General features: G+C 42.4%; 1 non-coding gene across 1 annotated transcript; it reads left to right on the forward strand.

Moving 5' to 3' along the window:
* Positions 1–9,121: 9,121 nt before the first annotated feature.
* Positions 9,122–9,229, forward strand: LOC148568226 (small nucleolar RNA R71). The gene has a single exon (XR_015882373.1). It is a non-coding gene; the product is annotated as a small nucleolar RNA R71 (small nucleolar RNA).
* The last annotated feature ends 474 nt before the right edge of the window (positions 9,230–9,703 follow it).

Genomic DNA, 9,703 nt, shown 5'->3' on the forward strand with positions numbered 1-9,703 from the left:
GATCGCACATGTCACGCGATCGCGTAATCCATATGGACGCGTCATTCGCGCTTTTCCTTGCCACGCGTTCGCGTCGTTCATGCTACCGCGTCGCTTGAGCTTTTCTAATCCGCGCGGCCGCGTGAGCCATGCGGCCGCGTCACTACGATTTGCTCTCCTTCGCGCGGTCGCGTGAGCCATGCGACCGCGTCACTTCTCGCTGGTTATCTTCTCAAATTCTTGTGTTCCTTCCATTTTTGCTAGCTTCCTTTCCAATCTCCAACTCATTCATGCCCTATAGAGTCTGAAACACTCAACACACAGATCACGGCATCGAATGGAATAAAGGAGAATTAAAAATACATAATTAAAGTCTCTAGGAAGCAGTTTTCAAACATGTTATAAATTCAGGAAGGAATTATAATTTCATGCTAATTTAATGAATAAGTGGGTAAGGATCATGATAAAACCACACAATTAAACACAATATAAACCATAAAATAGTGGTTTATCAGCAGGTTGAGGGGTTGCTCTGTCAGGATGCACCAGAGGAGGACTGCCATGTCTGCTGTGAAGGCCGACTCGTGAGTGCTCGGAAAGACATAGTGGGACATGATTTGTGCCCACACGCGAGCCTCCAGGGTGAGTGACTGAGTTAAGATGCTCTTAGGACGAGTCCTATGCTGTCCGTAGATCCACTTGCTGCCAGGTTGTGCTTTGACACCAAGGACGCTATTCCAGTCGAATTGGTATGTCTGGCGCTTGAAAGAGGCCTCTTGATAGGCGTTCCATCCCTCTGGACTAGGTGGAAGGTCCAGTGCTCTCTGTATGGCACTCTCGGAGACAGGGACTTGCTGATGACGAACGTAGAGAGTCTGCAGAGTAGGCGAGTGGAAGTTTGAGTAGAATTTAACTACCCATGATAAGTTGGCTTCTCGCGGCTGCCTTCTCAAAAATTCCCACTGTCTCCTCTCTATGCGGGGCTCCACAAAATCGAAAATGTGTGTTCGGACAATGAGCAGATGCTCATTGTTGTAGTTCCTCTCAGCAAGGATGGGGAACATCTGTTCGCAATAACGGTTAGCAAACCGTGTGGAGTCTCGGGCAGGAAAGGCTTTCTTTGATTCATCAACCTTAATGATCCTCTTCACCCGCTTTGTTGGTGGCTTGACACTGGTAGATGGAAGTGCCTTTGCCAGTGTTCGCTTGGTTCCATTCCTTGCTGGTGTTTTGTCCGTGGGCTTCTCTTTTCCTTTCTTGGTACCCATGCCAAAGGAAGAAGAAAAAGGAAGAGTGTGAGATATAGATAACTAAGACCGAAAGGGAGAAAATTTCAAGTGATAATGAATGCCAAAGGAAAGATGATAGCCCAACTACATGGTAGCTACAACATATATGTAAGACATCAATAAGGATAAAAAAGGCAATTCATAAACTTAGATGCAAGATGGTAAAAGCATGCAAGTAATAGGCATGAGAAGCATAATTCAAGCATCAAGTAATAAATGTCTAAATAAAAGAGCATTCATAATGATGACAATTGTGAATGATAATCTCAAATACATGTGGAGTACAAGTGTTGTGAAAAAGAGGCATACAAGTAAAAGAGTAAAAGAAAATAGGAGTCAAAGTGCCATAAAGGCTTTTTCACAAACATGTGGTGTGCAAGGTGTAATAGGAATGAAAATAATGTAATCCAAATGTATAAGAGAGCCAAATAAAAAATATCAATTGTCAAATCACTCCTCATAATATCCACAAGCTTCATTATAGTAAGGTAAGACCCAAATAAAATTCCAATACCAACATAAAAATGCATGGAAGAAGAAAGAAAAAGAAACCATAGGTAATGAAATTAAAAGAAAAAGAAGAAGAAAACATAAATTAAAGTAATAATGAAAGAGTAAAAGGGGAAGAAGAAAAGAACCTTGATGAAGAAGATGAAGAAGAAAAGAGGAAAGTAATAGAAAGTAAGTAGGAATAAAGAAGAAAGAAGGGAGAAGAAAGAAGAAAGAATGATAATAGAAAGATAATTAGGATTGGGGGATGGAAGATTTGAAATCAGGCGCTGAGGTGTTTTAGTTGTGCGTCGCATGCGACGCGTACGCGTGCATCACGCGTACGCGTAGGGCGTGCTATTTTCAATCGACGTGTACACGTCAGGGACGCGTACGCATGACATGGGTTGTGAAAATGGCGCCAAGGCAGCCTCGCGCACGCACAACTCTCTGTCCAATACGCACATTTGCAAAAATTTTAAACGATGCGTGCGCGTCAGGGACGTGCACGCGTGGATGGCCTAGATCGGAAAATGATGCGTACGCATCAGGGACGCGTATGCGTGATAGAACATGTGCTCCCAGCACAGTTCCAGCCCCACACGATCTTAAAACTCGGGCCATACACCCATTTACGCCGATTTGAAGGGTCACGCGTACGCGTGAGTGACGCGTACGTGTGGAGGGCTGAACTTGCAAGTGACGCGTAAGCGTCATGGACGCGTACACGTGGGTGTGTTTGTGCCTAAAGCACGCTTCCAGCCCTGCTCCCACGCAACTCTCTGTTAAATTCCTCTTCATCTCGCACGCACTTATGACACGTACGCGTCAGCGATGCCTGCGCGTCGTGTGCCCCTTTTTTTATGCAGAATGCAAAATGCAGCATGCAGATGAATATGTAGAAATTATGAATGACTACTGCGAAAATTAAAAGAAAATGAACTAGGAATGAGAAAAAAATGATCATACCATGGTAGGTTATCTCCCACCTAGCACTTTGCCTTTACGTCCTTAAGTTGGACGGTCCATAAGCTCAATCTGCTTCTGTTGGTGGGTCTTCCAAGAGGAAGACCTCTAGCTCTTTATTTTCCTTCATCTTCTCACCATGATACGGCTTTAAGCGATGTCCATTGACCTTGATGAAATTGGAACTTGAAGGATAACTCAGGTGGAAGACTCCGTATGGCTCTGCCTTCTCTACTCTATAGGGGCCTTCCTATCTTGAGCGCAGCCTGGCATGAGCCTCAACCTTGAGTTGTATAGGAGAGCTAGCTCCCCAGGTCTGAACTCTCTTCTCTTGATATGCTTGTCATGCACAGCCTTCACCTTCTCTTTATATAGTCTGGAGTCGTCATATGCTTTAAGTCGAAGAGTCTCCAGTTCTGCCAGTTGCAGCTTCCTCTCAGTGCTAGCCTTCTCAAATCCCATGTTACACTCCCTCACAGCCCAGAATGCCTTGTGTTCTACCTCCACTGGGAGGTTTCAAGCCTTTCCGTATACTAGGCGGAAGGGGCTCATCCCAATGGGTGTCTTGTACGATGTCCGATATGCTCATAGCGCATCAACAAGTCTGGTGCTCGAGTCCTTCCTATGAGGCTTAACTATCTTTTCCAGAATGCGCTTTATTTCTCTATTAGACACCTTCGCTTGTCCATTGGTCTGGGATGGTAGGCTGTTGCTACCTTGTGAACAATTCCATGCTTCTTCAGTAGTCCTGCTAATCTCCTGTTACAAAAGTGGGTGCCTTGATCACTCACGATTGCTCGTGGTGATCTAAAGTGACAGATAATATGGTTTCTAACAAAGGAGACAACAGTGTTAGCATCATCAGTACGAGTAGGAATTGCTTCCACCCATTTAGAAACATAATCTACAGCTAATAGTATATATAAGAAACCACTAGAATTTGGGAATGGACCCATGAAGTCAATGCCCCAAACATCAAAATTTTCACAAAACAACATAAGCTATTAGGGCATCTCATACTTATTGGATATATTACCAAATATTTGGCATGGGGAACAAGATTTACAGAAGGTAGTGGCATCTTTAAAAAGAGTAGGCCACCAGAATCTACAGTCTAATATTTTTCTAGCTGTCTTTTGAGGACCAAAATGTCCACCACTCTCAGATGAGTGGTAGGCCTCTAAAATGGACTGGAATTCTGATTAAGGCACATACCTCCTAATTACCTGGTCAGCACCATGCCTCCATAAATATGGGTCATCCCATATATAATATTTTGACTCGCTTTTCAGCTTGTCCTTCTGATGCTTAGTAAAATTAGGAGGGAAGGTATGACTAACTAGATAATTAGCTACAGGTGCATACCAAGGAACTACTTCAGATACTGCATGCAAGCTATTGAATGGAAAAGCATCATTGATAGGAGTGGAGTCACTCTTAATGTGCTCTAGGCGACTCAAGTGGTCCGCCACTAAATTCGGAGAACTACTCCTATCCTTAATTTCTAAATCAAATTCTTGCAGCAGCAGTATCCAATGTATTAGCCTTGGTTTGGACTCTTTTTTAGCTAATAAATATTTTAGAGCTGCATGGTCTGAGTACACTACCACCTTAGTACCAAGTAAGTAGGCTCGGAATTTATCCAGAGCAAAAACAATAGCCAGAAGCTCTTTTTCAGTGGTAGTGTAATTAGACTGAGTAGTGATGAACCCCCTTTGTAGGGTTTATCTTGTGTTGAATTTAGAGCATTTTGATAACCTTTCCTCACATTTATTCAATGAAATAGCATGGTTTTGTGATTGTATCTATACTTGTGCTTAGATGTGAAAATATGCTTTTTAGACCTTTAATTTGATAATTTTGATTCACCTTTGATATCCACTAGATGCCTTGATGTGTTTGCTAGTGATTTCAGGTTGAAAAAGGGCCAAGAAGGGATCAAATGAGTGAAAGGAAAGCATACAAAGTGGAGAAATCATGAAAATCCAAAGATTTGAAAAAGCCCATGGGCGCGCGCGCGTACTGTACGCATCCGCGCGGATTGCGAAATACCCCAGGGGTGCGTACGCGTGTTGTGCGCGCATGCGCCGAAGGCCGCACATGAGCTTTTAAGAGGAACACATGCCTAGCGATTTTGGAGGGTTTCTAGCCCCATTTGGAGCTGAGTTTTTGGAGGGAAAAGACTAAAAAGACCAAGGAATGAAGGGGGGAAGATATATCATAGATTCACACACACATTAGGCTAGTTTTAGTTTAGTTTTAGAGAGAGAAGCTCCCACTTCTCTCTAGGATTAGGATTATGATTAGGTTTAGTTCTTAGATCTAGGTTTTAATTCATGCTCTCTTCTACTTCTTCTTCTTAATTCTTTATTGTTATATGCATCATTCTTCTATTGTTTGTTATAATTTCTTCTACCTTGTTTGTAGATCTACTTTTGTTCATTTTATTTTCTTTCAATTCAATTTAAGGTAATTCATGATAATTGTGTTTCTTTTGATTTTTGTTATCAATTCCTTGCAATAATTGTTGTTAGATCTCGTTGTTGATACCAATTTACTATGCTTTTCTTTTGTGCCTTCCAAGTGTTTAATGAAATGCTTGGTTAGATTCTAGTATAGATTTTGTTCCTCTTGGCCTAGGTGGAGTAATTAGTGACGCTTGAGTTATCTAAGTCCTTTGTTGATTGATAATTAGAAGTTGCTAATTGATTTGGATACCACTAAAGCTAGTCTTTCTGTTGGGAGTTGGCTAGGACTTGTGGAATCAAGTTGATTCATCCACTTGACTTTCCTCCATGATTAGAGGTTAACTAAGTGGTAGCAATGAATAATTATGGTCACAATTGAGGAGGATAACTAGGATGGGACTTCTAATTCTCATAACCTTGCCAAGAGCTTTTCATAGTTGTTAGTTTATTTTCATTGTATCTTACATTTCTTGACTCCTATCTCAAAAACCCCAAAACACACCTCATAACCAATAACAAGACACTTCATTGCAATTCCTAGGGAGAACGACCCGAGGTTTCAATACTTCGATTTATAGATTTTAGGGGTTTGTTACTTGTGACAAACAAATTTTTGTATGAAAGGATTATTGTTGGTTTAGGAACTATATTTTACAACGAGATTTTATTATGAATTCTAAACCACACAAAAGTCCTCTCATCAAGCAGTGTCTAATGTCTTTGAAGCATATACAATTACAAAAGGATCCTTACCTGCGCGCTGAGCCAGCACCGCTCCTACTGCATGGTTAGAGGCATCACACATAATTTCGAAAGGCTGGCTCCAGTCTGGTCCTCTCACAATTGGAGCTTGAGTCAAGGCAATTTTTAGCTTATCAAACACTTCTATGTAATCCGCATTTAGCTCGAACTCAATATCCTTCTGCAGCAGTCTGGATAAAGGTAGTGCTACCTTACTGAAGTCCATGATGAATCTCCGGTAGAAACCTGCATGACCAAGGAACGAACAGACTTCCCTCACGGTGGAGGGGTAAGGTAAACTAGAAATGACATCTACCTTTGCTGGATCCAGTGAAATACCAGTATTAGAGACAACATGTCCTAGAATAATACCTTGTTTAACCATAAAATAACATTTTTCAAAATTTAAAACAAGGTTTGAACTAACATACCTGTCTAATACTCTAGCTAAACTATCCAAGCTAAGGTTGAAAGAATCACCATATACGCTAAAATCATCCATAAAAACTTTCATACAGCTCTCAGTAAGATCAGAGAAAAGATTCATCATGCACTTTTGGAAGGTAGCTGGTGCATTACATAAACCAAAAGGCATCCTCTTGTAAGCATATGTTCCAAAGAGACATGTAAAAGTAGTCTTTTCCTGATCTTCAGGAGTTATATGGACCTAGAAATAACCTGTGTAACCATCTAAGAAGCAATAATGTGATTTACCTGACAGGCGATCCAACATTTGATCAATGAATGGTAGGGGGTAGTGATCCTTACGAGTGGCTTGGTTGAGGCACCTACAATCAATGCAAACCCTCCAGGAATTCTGCACTCTAGTTGCTATGAGCTCTCTATGTTCATTCTTCACTGTTGTGACTCCAGACTTCTTGGGCACCACTTGCACTGGGCTAACCCAGTCACTATCTGAGATGGGATAGATAATATCTGCTTCAAGCAGTCTAGTCACTTCCTTCTTGACAACCTCCAAGATGGTGGGATTCAGTCTTCTTTGGAGTTGACGGACAGGCCTTGCTCCTTCTTCTAAAAATATCTGGTGTTCGCAAACTTGAGGGCAGATGCCTACTATATCCACCAAGCTCCACCTAATAGCCTTCTTGTGTCTTCTCAGCACACTATGCAGCTGCTCCTCTTGTTGGGAAGTGAGTTCCCTTGCGATGATAACTGGGAGCTTCTGATTATCCTCAAGGTACGCATACTTGAGGTGGGGTGGAAGGGGCTTTAACTCCAATTTCTGCTCATGGCTAGGCACTTGGTCCTCTGGAGCTAGTGATGATGGCAAAGTGTCCTCATTGTGTTCAGAGGGATTCCCCACACTTGTATCTTGCTCCATGTACAGCTCTTCTACTTCTTCTTGGTGAACTGCAGCTGCAGTCTCATCAATGATGTCGCACTGGAAGATGGAATGATCTTCAGAGGGATGCTTCATAGCTTCATCCAGATTGAAGCTCATTGCCCTGCCATCTATCTCAAAGGAGTAAGTTCCTGAGAATGCATCTAATTTGAACTTTGAAGTCTTCAGGAATGGCCTTCCAAGCAGGATGGATGATGGTCTTCCTGAGTCAGTAAGGGGCATCTCCAAAATATAGAAATCAATGGGAAATGTGAGCCCCTTAATGCTCACTAGCACGTCCTCAGTAATTCCAACCACTGTGATGATGCTTTTATCTGCTAAAACAAAGTGAGCTGCCGAGCTTTTTAAGGGAGGGAGCCTCAAAGCATCATATATAGACAAAGACATAATACTCACGCACGCTCCTAAATCACATATGCAGTCAGAAAATATTACACCCCAATGGTACAGTTAACCATGCATGGACTTGGGTCACTACATTTTTCATGTATACCCCCCATTAAAGCAGATATAAAACTACCTAAAGGAATAGTTTCTAACTCATTAATTTTATCCTTATGCATGCACAAATCTTTTAGAAATTTTGCATATTTAGGTACTTGCTGAATAACATCAAAAAGGGAAACAGTTACCTCAACCTTTTTGAAGATTTCTACCATTTTGGGATCGAGTTTCATCTGCTTTCTGGACTTCCTTGAAAGGTGTGGAAATGGAATAGGAAGGACGTCTCCTGCAGCTTCTACGTCCCTTGGTGCTCCATTCCTGGGGTGAGATGCTTCTTCTTCAACCAAGTCTTGTACTACATCTTCTTCTTCAGCATCCTCTACCTCTATAGTACTTTCAACTGGAGTGTCTTCTTGTATGCTTGGCTCTGCATGACTCCTTTCTGGTAGTGTAGTCTCGGACCTCAAAGTAATGGTGTTGATTCCTCCTTTGGGGTTGGGTACAGGCTGAAATGGAAGTGTACTGGAGCTTACAGGTTGAGTGTTGGAAGTACTCGACGATCCCATCTGAGAGACGAGAGCTTATATAGCAGAGGTCAGACCAGTAAGTGTATTTTCCATGGTCATTTGTCTTTGTGCAAGAGAGTGAAGCAACTCGTCATTGGGAGAGGAAGATGGGTAAGTGATTTGGGGGACCTACTGTTGGTTGTTCTGAGGCCCTTGGGATTGTCTTAGGTGAGGCGCTCTGTAAGGCTGGTTCTGGTTCTGCTTTCTGTTGTTGTTGTTCCACCTCTGATTTCCATTGTTGTCTCTGCCTCCTCTGTTGTAGTTGTCCTTCCATCCTTAGTTGGAATTATCTCTCCATCCTTGGTTGGAGTTATCTTTCCAACCTTGATTGTAGTTTCCAACTTGGTTGTAATTGCCACCTTGTTGATTGTATCCTTGAGTCGGGCTATCATAGAAATTATGAGTAGCTACCAAGGTGTTGTCTTCTTGTTGGAGCTACGAACACTTATCAGTGTAATGAGTGTAATTAGCACATATTCCGCATACTCTTTGAGGAACCAACTATTGACTTTGTTGTGATGGGGGAGGCTGAGATTGTTGTTGATTCAGCTGTATCTGCTTCAGTAGGTTGGTCATCTCACATATAGCCTGTGTGAAAGCAGTAGTCTCACTGCTAAGGGAAATCTCTGCAATAGCTCTGGGATGGTTGTTCATGTGTCTAGCATTCCGAGTGGACTCAGCTAGCTCACTGATCAGTTGCCACACTTCATCTGTGGTCTTGTACTTTTTCAGAGAACCATTACTCGCACCATCCAATGTAGTCTTATCCTAGGGCTTCATGCCTTGAGTGAAGTAGCTGATCAACACCAAGTTGTCAATCATGTGGTGGGGGCATGCATCCAGAAGATTCTTGAAACGTTCCCAATACTCATAAAGAGTTTCTGATTCTTCTTGAATGATGCAGGAAATCTCCTTCCTCAGTCTGTCTGTAACTTCAGCCGGAAAGTATTTTTCCAAGAATTCTCTCTTGAGCGTGTCCCAGTTAGTAACAACTGCCTCAGGTTGAGTGTAGTACCACTCCCTCGCCTTTCCATCAAGAGAAAATGGGAAGGCGATTAGCAGAATAGAAGTTTCATCTGCACCATGACGCCTAACAGTAGAACAGGCTGTCTGAAAGTCCCTGAGGTGCTTTATAGGCTCTTGAGCAGGTAAGCCATGAAACTTAGGTATCAAGTTGATTAGCGCTGTCTTCAGTTCAAAATTTGCAGCCAGATTTAGGTGACGCGCTTGATACGGTTGCAGTGTAAAGTCTGGGGCTCCAACTTCCTGGAGAGTAATCCTCCTGGGCTCCGCCATATTACCTGCACGTAAATCAACCGAATCAGTAGTAGAGGAGCTTGTTTCTTCCTCAAATGCGGCTAAGCTCGGATCAGGCAGTGAACGCGTCATTCAACGAAA

This window comes from Arachis ipaensis, chromosome B4 (assembly GCF_059453495.1).
Source record: "Arachis ipaensis isolate K30076 ecotype BB chromosome B4, ASM5945349v1, whole genome shotgun sequence".
Classification (NCBI taxonomy): domain Eukaryota; kingdom Viridiplantae; phylum Streptophyta; class Magnoliopsida; order Fabales; family Fabaceae; genus Arachis; species Arachis ipaensis.